The sequence below is a fragment of the Lepidochelys olivacea genome (genome assembly GCF_965140295.1).
Source record: "Lepidochelys olivacea isolate rLepOli2 genome assembly, chromosome: 2".
Taxonomy (NCBI): domain Eukaryota; kingdom Metazoa; phylum Chordata; order Testudines; family Cheloniidae; genus Lepidochelys; species Lepidochelys olivacea.
In genome coordinates this window covers 107,463,559-107,477,106 of record NC_140412.1, presented here as the reverse complement: position 1 = coordinate 107,477,106, position 13,548 = coordinate 107,463,559, and positions in this window count along the sequence as shown.

Below are 13,548 nucleotides of genomic sequence, written 5' to 3'. Positions count from 1 at the left end.
CACTTCCAACTGATAATTCCCCAGTTCATAGCAAAAAATCTTGTTGCTAATCCCTAAATATATTACCTTGCACTTTGCACCATTAAATTTCATCTAATTTCTATTACTCCAGTTTACAAGGTCATCCAGATCTTCTTGTATGATATTCCAGTCCTCTTCCATACTGGTAATAACTCCCAACTTTGTATCATCCACAAATTTTATTAGCACGCTCCCACTTTTTGTGCCAAGGTCATTAATAAAACTATTAAAATAAGATTAGTCCCGAGACTGATTCCTGAGGAACTCTGCTAGTAACCTCCCTCTAGACTGAGAGTTCACCTTTCAGTATGACCCAATTTAGGCGCCCCTTTAACCAGTTCCTTATCCACCTTTCAATTCTCATATTAATCTCCATCTTCTCCAATTTAGCTAATAATTTCCCATGTGGAATTGTACCAGGTGCCTTACTAAAATCCTGATAGATTAGATCTACTGAATTTCCTTTGTCTAAAAAAATCATTTATTTTCTCAAATGGATGGAGATTATCTGGTCTCCTGGATTAGGTCCCATTAAACTGTTTGAGTTTGACTTCCACCTTGGATGTGGTAAATTCTACTTCTGTATCCTCATTTCCATTAGCCACCCTGCCACTACCCCTAAGCTCCTGTTATTATAAAATGAGGCAAAGCATTTGTTTAGGTGTTGGGCCTGGTCTAGATTATCTTTAATCACCACCTCAATTTCAGTGTTTAGCAGTCCCACTATTTCATTCATTGTTTTCTTTTAATTTATATAGCTATAGAACTTTTTACTATTGCTTTTAATTTCCCTTGCAAGGTCTAACTCTGCTTGCCTTTTGGCAGTTCTCACTTTTTCCCTGCACTTTCTGTCCTCCAGAAGGTAGCTTTCCTTGCTGATCCATCCCATCTTCCATTTCTTGTAGGCTTTTTGCTTTCATGTAATCACCTGTTTGAGATGCTTGCTTATCCAGCTTGGTCTGCAACCCCTCCCTACAATTTTTTCCCCCTTCCTTGGGATGCAGGCTTTGGATAGTTTCTGCAACTTTCACTTAAAGTAATTCCAAGCCTCCTCCACATTCAAATCCTTGAGTTCTTCAGTCCAGTCCACTTCCCTAACTAATTCCCTTCATTTTTTAAAGTTTGCCCTTTTAAAATCAAAAATCTTAGTTGCAAACCTATTTTGGTTTATCCTTCATTGTAGTTTAAACTGAATTAGCTCATGATCACTCGAACCAAGCTTCTCCCATACAACCAGTTCTTCTCTGAGGTCCTCACCACTCACCAATACTAAATGTAAAATGGCACCACCTCTTGTTGGTTTATTGACTATTTGGTTAATAAATCTGTCAGCTATCACATCCAGGAAAAATTGAGCCCTACTATTAGTAGTAGCGCTTGTCCTCCAATCTATATCTGAGAAGTAAAAGTCTCTCATAGTCACACAATTCCCAATGATACTTATTTCATTAAAAATACTAAAGAGGTCTCTGTCCATATCCAAATTGGATCCTGGGGGACAGTAGCACACCCCAAGCACTATCCCACGGGAGTCCATGGTAGCCTTCTTCCCCAAAGTGATTTTGACCCAAACAGACTCTGTTTAGTCCATTCCATCACTTCTAATTTCTTTACAGTCTACCTCATTATTAACATATAATGCTGCTCCACCACCTTTACCTTTATTTCTGTCTTTACTGAACAGCACACATCTTTCAATACCTGTACTTCAGTCGCAACTACTATTCCACCATGTTTCTGTTTCCCTATAATACCTGGTTTCACTTCTTGCACCAGTATTTCTAGTTCCACCATTTTGTTCCTTGCATTGGTGTACTGATTTCTTAGTTGTTTCTGTTTGACTCCTCCCAGATTCCTCACCTGATTAGGTAGTCATTCTGCTACCAGTACTGCGTACCCAACTGTTAGTACCAATACCAATGAAGCTTTCTCCTTACTGCTTAGCACTGCTGATGAGCAATATGCCCTGTCACAACATCCCATAAAATTACAGAACAGGATTGAAGCACATTGAACTGAGATTTCAGTGTGGTTGCATTTTGAACCTGAACTCTAGCTCTGGTCCTTCCTTGTAATTGAATCCTAATCCTAATTTGGGCCCAGACACTAGTTGGTTAGCCAGTGTCTATTTTTTTTTTTTGGACGTATAAATATTCTCTTTATTATGCAAGTCTAGCCAGTGATGAGCTGCCAAAATCTTAACAACGGGTTCCCTCCTCACCCCACGAGGGGGTCGTTGCCCACCTCTGCCCCCCGGGACTCCTGCCCCATCCAACCCCCCCGCGTTCCATGATGCAGAGCTTTACCATGTGACTGGGTTTGATAACTGAAAACAGAGTTAGTACAATGGAAATGCTCACACGCTTTTGCAACAAATAAACCCTGACCTGAATTTTTGTCTGCCATTGCCTCATTCTTAGTTAGCAGTAATGAAACCATTTCAGGTACATCCTGAATTGCTGTAAGCTCTTGTAACATCTTATAAAAACATACTCCCAAATCTAAGCCTCCACAGAAATTTCACTGTAGTTGTTGCTGGTTTTAACATGTGTATTTGAGAGATTGTTTATTGATCCAAACACCTACCTTTGGTCCTTTACTTGGTTAAGACACAGTGCAAGCTAGTGTAGCACAAATTCTATACAGTTGTTACAATACAGTAAGTTACTTAGATTTTGGCACCACGCACTCTACTACCAAAAAATAATGCATTGCCAGAAGGGTAAAATCAAAGCTAAAAGACAGTGAGAGGTTCCAGGTCTTTAGAGATTCTTTGTAGGATACTGACAAGAAGATAGATAATACAACAGTGGTTTTGGACAGCCCCAAAATTAGAGTTATTCCTCACATACAGGAAGAGAGGAACCCGAAGTGACTAAGTCTCCAATGTTCTGTCAATGAATGGGTGTGTATATTAGATAAAGCCAGGGACCAGCCAATCTTCCCCTCATAGCACAATCCCATTCCCTTCACTGGTCAACTCTGTAGGATATTACTGATCCCATTCTATCTCCTCCTGACCACAGACCTGGGGCGAGACCTATTTCCTTCCCTTTTTCAATGAGGCTCCTTTCCAGCTAAGCTCCTCATACATTTACATGCCCAAGAATTAGCTACTCTTTCTGTGAGTGAATCCTCTAAAAAAAAAAAAAAATACACAACAGCAACAGAACAGATCTCAGTGCCTTTAATTATGTTTTCACTTGCTCTGCAAAATCACCAGGCAAAATAGACCTCTTCAGACACAAGATTAATGCAATAACTGACAGACCCTGATTTATCGCTAGGGCACAACAAATAAAGTGCAGAGTTATTAGGTACACATCTGTTTACCAAAAAACATAGGCTGATCTGCAGGGAGAAAGTCCAGTACAACCATTGCTCTTTTAAAATATTTATACTTGTCCTATAGTCACTTATGAACCTCTGCTGTGGTTAATTGGAGGCACTTAGTCCTACTGCTGGCCTCTCACTGTGATAAATATTTAATCACAGAGGAAAGTGCTCCTTTGCAAGAGGAGACATCAGTCACTGGCTCTTGAAAATGGAACAAAGGGCGCTGTTACCTAGAAGGAGCCTTGCACTCTATAGTCCAGAAGTCAAGAAAGGTCCACCTAATTACTTCTGCTGTGAAACAGCAGTCTCTGTGACTTTGACATTTATTCCTTCCAGTCTGTGTAAAAATTAATTGAATACAAAGCTATAGCCCGCTCTTGGTAGTTTATCACCCAATTTTGTAGTAGATGCATGGTGCTTCACTAAGAGGCCAGTAATAGTTTAATTGGTTTTTAAGTTTGAACTATATTCAGCCCCTCCATGCTTAGAAGCAAGTATCAGCCACAGCCCACTAACCAACATCCTCCTAAGAAATCTCACTACAGGTCATGCTTATACCTCCATGTAAAGTTGCTTAAGACAGGATAAAGCATCTCATCATCAGCCAATGTACCTATGGCATGTATGAGTGCTATATTTCCTTATTAAACAAAATGCTTGACTAAACCAAACAGGCAGAGGAGAAGTTGATGACAATGCATTTTTCTAACATAAAGAACATACTTCTAACCAAGTTGCACATAGGTCAAACCAAAGCAGAATGAGCTTTAGAGTACCATAGCGAAGAATAACTCCCGGAATAAATGTACATTGGGGGACTGTTATCAAGAAAGTAAGGTAGTGATAAATATTTAATCACAGAGGGAAGTGCTCCTTTGAAAGAGCAGACATCAGTCACTGGAACAAATGATGCTGTTACCTAGATGGAGCCTTTCACTCTATGGTCCAGAAGTCAAGAAAGGTCTAATTACCTCTGCTATAATACTTTATTTATTACCCTATTCCACTTTTTTAAAATAACATTTATTAATATGCATCTTAATTTGAACTGCAGGTTGACTGCTAATCAAGTTATTTATATAATGTTAATTAACTAAAAATACATACTTTTCTGGTCAACTCTTGAAGGGCTTACGCTGGACAACTGGCTCTCATGTTGAGGGTAGTGACCCATTTAAGACAATAAAAGAATATTGCTATTTAATCCCTTGCCTGTTTTTATACTGAATAGTACTGTAATTCATTCAGTTTGAAACAAACTTAAAATATATTCCCCTAATTTTAAAGTTCAGAGTTTGGTTCCCATTATAATTGATGTGCCAGACTCTGCTGTTAGGTACGATGGTGTTATGCTACAGTAACATCCTAGCATTTAGTGGAGTAATTCTGGATTTACAACAGCATAACTGGGAGCAGAATTTGACTGACCAATTTAAGTTCCTTTTTTTATCTGTTGCAGTGCCCTAATTTTACATGAAATCTGTTCCAGGAAATCATATTAATGTATTTCCATTGTTTCCTTTTTGCAGCTAAAATGCATCTGCATGTATTACTAATATGTGTGTATGTCTCTATATAAAATAAATAAAATGTGGGCAAGAAAAAATGATGGGGAAAGGATCTTTTATTGCTAAGAGTGTTTCACAAGGAAAACACAATATATATTGCAATGAAAGTGAAGTGAGTATTTCTGAACTACCCCTCACCTGTACCTTCACCCTCAGGAAATACATTTAGATCCTTAATCCAGGACTGATAGATATGCATTATTTAGTGCAGAAAAATTTTGAAAACACTGAGGGGATATAGTAGCAGACATCAATAACAATGTGGTTCTTTGCTCTGCTACAGTGGGCTACTAGAAATGTCCAGGAGCTGCAAACTCAGGATAATCCCACAACCCATCCCTCTTTAAGTAGAAAAACTGCCAATGCCACACACATCCTTTTTTCCTCAATTTACACCTATGTTATACAGAAGAACATAAAACCCCACAGATTTTCATCATGAAAACCTCATAAACAAAAGCAGCTTTGTGGCTGGGGGGATGGGGGTGGAGAATGATGAAGAATCCGTAGGCCACGCACAATCACATACACTTCTCATTTTCAGATAGCAGTAAGTTGCAGTTTGTGGTATTCAGCAACAGAAGATGGAAATGTCACTAAATTGATTTGTGCTTAATGCTCTGGACAGAATGGATTTGGGATACTGCTAGCAAAAGGGCAGAGTTCGCATTGTAATACTATGCACTTAAATCACTGCTGAGATGCAGGCTATCATTTCCATTATTGACTAGTAAAAACTACTCAGTCCTATAGGACAATCATACAGATCCCTAGCTTGTAGTCAAATGTACCGCTCGCTTCTCAGTTTCAAAGATGGAATTTCAATACTGGGTTCTAGTTGCCCCAGAAAGAAATATGGCAATTCAGAACAAAATTACAAATCATATAGACAGATGAATTAAGTATGTAACTGCCCTGGTAGCAAACTGATGCAGAGATAAGCCAGAGACACAACGTTCAGATCCACATATGAACTGACCGAAAAGGTAAGGATATTCAAATCTGGAGTTCCAGTTCAGCAAGTTAGAGAAGGGGTCAGATATGTGAAGTTCACATCTGGGTCTAAACTTAGAGAAAGTTGAAAAGGCTTGGCTATGGGGTTTTGGTTCACGCCTGTCTTGACAGAATTTACACATTTTTATTTATGAGTAGTATTACTGCAGTAGTGCCTACGAGCCCCAGTCATGGACCAGGACCACATTGTGCTAGGTGCTGTACAAACACAGAACAAACAAAAATGTTGCGTTACTAAAGGATAATTATTACGCCCCATCAATAAATTATTCAGATTTACCTCTGTATTTTGAGTTCTTTTAAATCCTTTTTAGCTCAGTGCAATGCCAGCTCCAAAGTAAAAATGGCTCTTCAACTTTTTAAGGTTGAAGGTCACTGCCGTGGATGCTGCTTGAACATGGGCAGAGACCAGCTTGCATACTGGGTGATGCTGTGTTCTACAGAACACTTAACCACACTTAACTTAGAACTTCTTTACCAGCGAGGCAATGCCACACCATTCACTGCACTGAACTCATTTTATGGAGGTGTGAGTGTATACACATCACACCCGCGTGCACGCACACACACACACACACATGGCTCCTTCTTACTTGCTAGGAAATGCCATGTCCCACGCTGTGTAGAATTAGCAATACTATAGATGTGTGGGAGGACATCTGCACAGACCTTCTTACCTGTTGAGCGATGCTGTGTTCTCCAGAGCAATGATTTCACAGATCTCAACTTTGGCAAATCAGCATCTCAGCATCATTGGCACTGGTATGAAGAACTATCGGGTACTGACATTTTCAGTGTGACTGGACACATTATCATTCCATTGCAGATGTTCCCTGGGATAGTGAGAGTTTCATTACTGACACATGTCAATAAAGACCATGTTTTACAGTTAATGGCTACAGACATTTTTTCCTTAATTTTTTTAGGAAATTTAATGGCTAAGAGAGAAATGTTAGTCTGCCAGTCCTAGACATTCATCCATAAAGCAAGTCTCTGTCCATAAAACAAGTGAAGTGTGGTCAGAAGCAGTTGAAACTTCCCCTTTATGTCCCACGCCAATATGACCACAGATCCTCTCAAGATGTCAGAAGGTATTTCATTCAATATTTAATCAATATTATTATTATTAATGTTACCGTAGTGCCTAGGTACCAGAGTCAGGATCAGGACCCCATTGTGCTAGGTGCAGTACAAACCCGTCGGCTGAAAATGTAAACAAGGGTGCCGCTTAGGGCATGCTTCCTTATAAAACCACTGCTTCTGTCACTGATACTCTCATTTTGCAGATGTACCTGTTAGCATTCAGCTTGGCAGAAGAATTTCTTCGCACAACCACAGATTGCACTAGTGCTCAGCCTGGCTCATCAGACTGAACATTGGAGTCCATATTTTGGAACCAGTTGGTGATCTTTGATATTGCGACATACTAAAAGTGATGGTATCACCCAACAAGATGCATTATCATGCAGAGTGTACCATTGAGCTAGAAGAGGATATCTGATTGAAACACAAATTTCCAAGTGTAGTGCGGTGTTCACCCGCTCCCTGGTCTGGAAAGGGTTACAGCCAGCCCTGGGAGAGGGCTGGAGCTGCTCTCTAAAAGTTAGGCTGATTGGGGAAGAAGCCACAGCTGGGCCATGCCCCAATCAGACCTCAGCTGGCCCTGATAAAAGAGCTATGAGCCAGGAGCTAGACAGGATTCTCCCTCTAGCTTCAGGAGTTGAGGGTGTAGGCAACCAAGCAGGGCTGGGGGAAAGGTGAGAGGAACAGGGGAGCTCTGGCCTGGCAACTTACCAGGCTGCAGGCCTTGTCAAAGGCCAAACCAGGTACTGGGGTTGCAGAGGCTGCGGCCCAGAGGGTAGGCAAAGGCAGCAGGTCTAAACCCGCCCCCCACTTTGCCAGTGATGAATGGCTTGTACACTGCAGTCTGCCCAGTGAGTGGGGGCTAGATGGTGACTAGCAGTAGCCTTAGACTGAGGTGAGGTGTGGTTAGAGGGTTGGGGGTTCCCCTGGGTGGGGAGACTCAGAGAGAAGGTATATTGCCAGAGGGCAGCACACAAGATAAAGGAGCACCGGGGTCTGGGAGGGACACGGGGGCCTGAGGCAAGTGGGACACCAGCCTGCAGAGGGCACTCCGGAGGCTGGAGAGCTAATTCCCAGGACAACCAGCGGGAGGTGCCGCACAGGTGAGTCTCGCATAGCTATACCAAGTAAATCCCAGACCACAGACAAGAATCTTGCACGCTCCATACATTAAATAAGTCTGTTTTCAACACCCAGAACAGGTCCCCACACTCTATAAATCTATATCCTAGGTTTGAGACCTCTTTAGGGTAGGTGATTAGTGAATCAAGGAGGGGGAAAATAGTTTCCACAGTAACTGAGGTTCTTCAAGATTGCTTATATGGATCCATACTCTTGGATACACATACACTTCTGATGCATGATCTCAGTCTTCCAGAAAGCACTGTCCTTTGGAACCTCTCACCTCTCCCCCTTGCATAGGATTTTCAGGACATGAGAAGAGGAGAGATCTCCACAGCCTTTAAATTCCTTCCACTAATTCAGCAATCATTTAATCCGAGACTCTGAGGAGGCATGGAAGGTGGGTGGGGAGTTTGATCTTTATAGGCAAACATCATAGAGGACTGCTGTTCCTATGGTAGCTATTTTCTTTCGAGAATTGCCTACATGGATTCCTCACTCTTGAGATATTAGCAAGCCATCCAGCAACCTATGAGGTGTGGCTCTGAGGGGTATTAGTTAGAAATTACCACAAGACTGCTCTCCAAAATTAGGCACCAGGTCTGAAAGTCAAGGTGAGTGCTCAGTGCTGTATGTGTAATAATGTATAGAAATCAAAAGAGCAACCTGGTGTATTTATTTATAATGATGCCATACAGCCTGGTCTCTGGGCTACAGAATAGTGAAGAGCCCATGGCTTTCTTCTGGATCACACTTAGCTCTAGATGTATAGATGAAGCAAGATGTCCCAACAATTCCAGGGAGGCTTTCATGCCATCAGAAATATGTGAAGCGGAACAGAAGTCCCCAGACATACCCAGTGAAGACAACAAAGGAAGTGTTTCTAACTCATCAGCCACATCAAACTCAGACTCCTGTAATACTTAGCCTTCGCACTCGACACCAGCTGTGGAGAAGCCAACCTTGCCACCATAGGATGGGAGTCCAGAAGTACTGCACAGTTTCAGAGGAGTTAAGTGGCAGAATAGATGCTGATCAAGGATATGTGTAGTCTGACCCGTAGAGCCAGGGGTAAAAGGCCTGGCTGAATTTGGGCACTAACAAAACCCCAGCATGAGCCCGAGCTTCATTCTTGATGGCAGTGAGACCATCACTGGGGCCCCTGAGGTCTAACATCTCCCAGAAGAAGTTACAACGTCAAAGCCTGGAGAGAAGTAGAAAGGAACACTGCTAGATTGAAAAAGAGACAGAATCAGCCTTGCTTATGTCAATAAGGGTATGATTGGTATTAATTCCCCAGAGGATCAGAGGCATTGTCGGCAGCGGCTGATGCTGAAGCCTTCACAGACCTGGCCACCGAGGTATCTTCCACATTCACCACCGACAGCTCCTTAAAGATGCTGAAGAAAGATAGCACACAGGTCATAAAGTATCTGGCCAATTGATACCTTCAGAAGCAGATCTGACCAAGCTTTCTGATGCTCTGACACATATATCCCTTGTTATCGATTTCCTTGACAGTGAGTGTGTTCGTGTCAGGTACCTGGCAACTACATCACCTCCTTTTGCTCTGGTGCAGTCTGAAGTGACATCACCTTTGGCCCAGAATCATCTGACACACAGCCCAGGGACAAAGGGCACTGACACCTAGTTGGAGGCTCAATATGGATGTTACCGGATGTTTGGCACCAGAATCAATCAACCCAGAGGAAACCAGGATGCTGCTGGTCCACTTAACCAATTTGATAAGTAGTTCTTTGGAGTTGTGAAGCCCCTCAGCAATGATGATGCTGGATGCTCGAAAGCAGACTCACTCAACTGGGCCTGAAGAGCATCCCACATCAATAGAAAATTGAGGTGGTCCTCCCACTCTTCATGGGTTTGGGTGGAAGGAGAAAATATATGGCCTAATAAAACTATCATTAGAAAAAAGAGGGGAAGTAGCCTCAGAGGCCTTTTCCTCGGACAATCCCTACAACAGTATAGACACCAAAGAACAATTCCAGGTTTTAAATTACAAAAACTGACCAACTATCCGATTGATGAACTCTAAACGGAATTAGTCCCCATAGGCTGACAAGAAAAAAAAATTCCCATGATAGTGTCAAGGACTGAGTGAACTCCAAGCTCACTGCACCTTGGATGGTTAAAAGAACAGAACGGTGGTTAGGGTCACCAACCTTTTGTACCCTCAGAACCTCCCATGAGGGGGATTAGCCCCAACATACACTGCTTTGTACAAATTCAAGCTCACATGCTTATCCTAGGAGGGTGGACTCATAAAGACAACCCTCAAAGGCAATCTTCATTATTCCTGGGTTTGAGAATCCCCAAATTATTATTCAGTTATCCACCACCTGAAATTTTTTTTAAAAAATTGCACACCCAAGTATGAGGTTAAGAAGCCAAAATCAACTAACGAAAACTATTCCTGGGAAGAAAAAAGGCAAAAAGTAGAGAAAATGCAAAACAATTTTTTTTAAACATGACAGCATAATAGCAACAGAGTATAGCAACCATCTCCAAAGGTTGTCCCACTCAGAGGAAAAAAGTGAATCATTTTGAACATTTTAATAAAAATAATGGAGCTATTAAACAATTTAGCAGCACTCTAAAAAGCAAGTATTTTTTTTCTCTTCATAACCACTATGTGCAACTTCCCCAAGCCTTAGCATCACAACTTCAGAGAGTTCTAGCCAAAGGAAAAAGAAGACAAAGAAATGATGTGTTTCTGGCACCTATGACTCCTTAACACCTATTCAAAGTGGAAGAAATCAAGCTTTGAAAATGTTTTAGAAATGCACAGATGGAAAACGTTCTTGACAGAAGCCTAGATATAATAGGCAGCTTTACTGCAGGTATTCGAAAGCCTTTATGCACTGTGTGAAAACAGTTTTGTGTTTTGATGCTTTCCCACAAAACCAAAACAGAAATCTTTTTGAAACTTCATCTTAAAAAGTGACTAGATGATGATAACCCCATCTCCAGTCTTAACATTAATTGTAAACATGCTAAGTATTACTCGTAATAAACAATTACCAGTGCAGAGCAAAGCCAGTTTACACAAAGCTTTGCAGGGAGTGCCTAGAAGAGATTACAGTCAAAGGCAGATCAGACAAACACCAGACACGGGGTAACAGTTCAAGTGAATGGGAGTGAGAGTCTGTGGAGAAATTACTGGAAGGAGACTAATGTATAAAGGTTTCCTGGAAGGAATAGGTCTTAAGGAGAGATTCAATTTGTAAAGAAAACAATGAATGAAGCAGTGATGGCTATTACCTGGGCTGACACCTGCAAATTCCAGAGCAAAAAGCATGAGTTTATAACTTGAACTAAGGAGACAGGCTCCATAGTTTTTGTTTTTTTTTTTCTTGACAGGAGCTTAGGTGGGAAGGCTGTGATGGTACAGAGGCAGAAATGGCAGTGACTCAAGAAACAGAAGAAACCATGAAGATAGCTGGATGTGGAAGCTGTGGGGGTGTACATTTTCCTAGAGTGGGTATCCGAAAAGAGCTTCATTTGTACAAAGTGCCAGCTGATAGAGCTGATGGATGAGACAATCCAAGGTTGGGAGATGCAGGTAGAAACTATGGTTGTATTTTGAAGGGGATTTGAGCAGATGATGGAGGGAAGGTGAGGAGGCTGAAGGGAAAACTCAAGACTCACAGATGCAAGCTGGACTGGAGAACTATGAGGGTAGACTGCTGAGTGAGGAAAGTGGCCTGTAGAAAAATGTGACTACAAGAACCAGGCAGAGAAAAATACCAGCTAATGAAGGAGAAATAGAGCTCAGGAACATGTTTCCTGAGTAGGAAAACAAAGAAAGGGCGCATCAGGCAGTAACAGAGGGTGGGACGGCAAAGAAGACAAGTGAGGCCAGTCCTACAAGAGGAGAGGAAGAGTCAATGGAGGTAGCCAGAGTTTGGAGCACCAGTAGGATAGGGATGAGTCACAGAAGATTGCAAGTGAGAACAAAAGACAAGAGGACTTGCAGCCAGAAGGAAGGAACAGGAGGCAGGCCAGAGAATGACACCAACACCAAGAAGAGGCAGATGTATGTGACTGGGAACTCCCTAATAAGAGCAGACAGTCCTGTCACCAAAGCTGATCCAGAGAACAGAAGGATGTGCTGTCTGCTGAGAGCTAAGATACAGGATGTGGAGCCTGAGGCTGAAGAGCATCTGAATGGGAGCAGGAAAGAATCCACGGGTTGTTCTTCACGTGGGAACAAATGATACTGATATGTTCCAGTGAGAATCTAGCAAAGGAGACTATGCCGGGCTGGGGAAGATGGTTAAAGAAATGGAGGCTCAGATGATCTTCAGTGGGATTCTACTTGTCCCTAGAGGACATTTGGAATATTCAAACACAGGGAGGCATTCATGGACAGAGGACTGTTCTCATGGGATGGACTCCACCTGAGGAGGGAAGGAAATAGACTCCTGCTATTGTCACAGGAAATTGTCACAACTGCTTACAAGAGTTTTAAACTAAGAATTCGAGGGAAACGGTTGGGAGATGTTCATGTAATCTTCATGCTTGATTCTAATATTGAGTGAGAGAAAAATCAAGAAAGAGTATACAGCAATGGAGAAAGAAACAGCAGAGGTAGGAGAACAGACATCGAGAGCAAAGACGGTGCCAATAACAATGAAGCAAAGAGGTAGGTGATACTGGCAGTAGAATGACTGTACATAATTTGGTGAGGGATCTGGGCAAAGTGAAGCAGAAACAACTAAGATGTCTGTACACCAAGGCAAGGAGCCTGGGTAACAAAATGGAAGAACTAGACACATGGTGAAATAGAAGTCATGACTGGAATACAGATACTGAAGGGTATGTGCTATTCAAGAAAGACAGAAATAAAGGTAAAGGTGGTGGAGTCGTATTGTAGATTATGAAGAAATCATAAGTGATTAAATGGATAAAACAGAGTCTGTTTCTGTCACAGTCACTTTGAGGAAGAAAGCTACTGGAAGCTCTCCTGGGATAGTGCTTGAGGTGTGCTACTGTCCCCCAGGATCCAATTTGGATATGGACAGAGACCTCTTTCATATTTTTAATGGAAAAAAAAAAACTACTGGGAATTACGTGAACATGGGAGAATTTAGCGTCTCAGATATAGATTGGAGGACAAGTGCTACTAATGATAGTAGGATCCAGATTTTCCTGGATGTGATAGCTGACAGATTTACTCATCAAATACTTGCAGAACCTACAAGAGGTAAAGCCATTTTAGATTTGGTATTGGTGAGTGGTGAGGACCTCATAGAAGAACTGGTTGTACGGGAGAAGCTTGGTTCGAATGATCATGAGCTAATTCAGTTTAAACTACAATGAAGGATAAACCAAAATAGGTTTGCAACTAAGATTTTTGATTTTAAAAGGGCAAACTTTAAAAAAT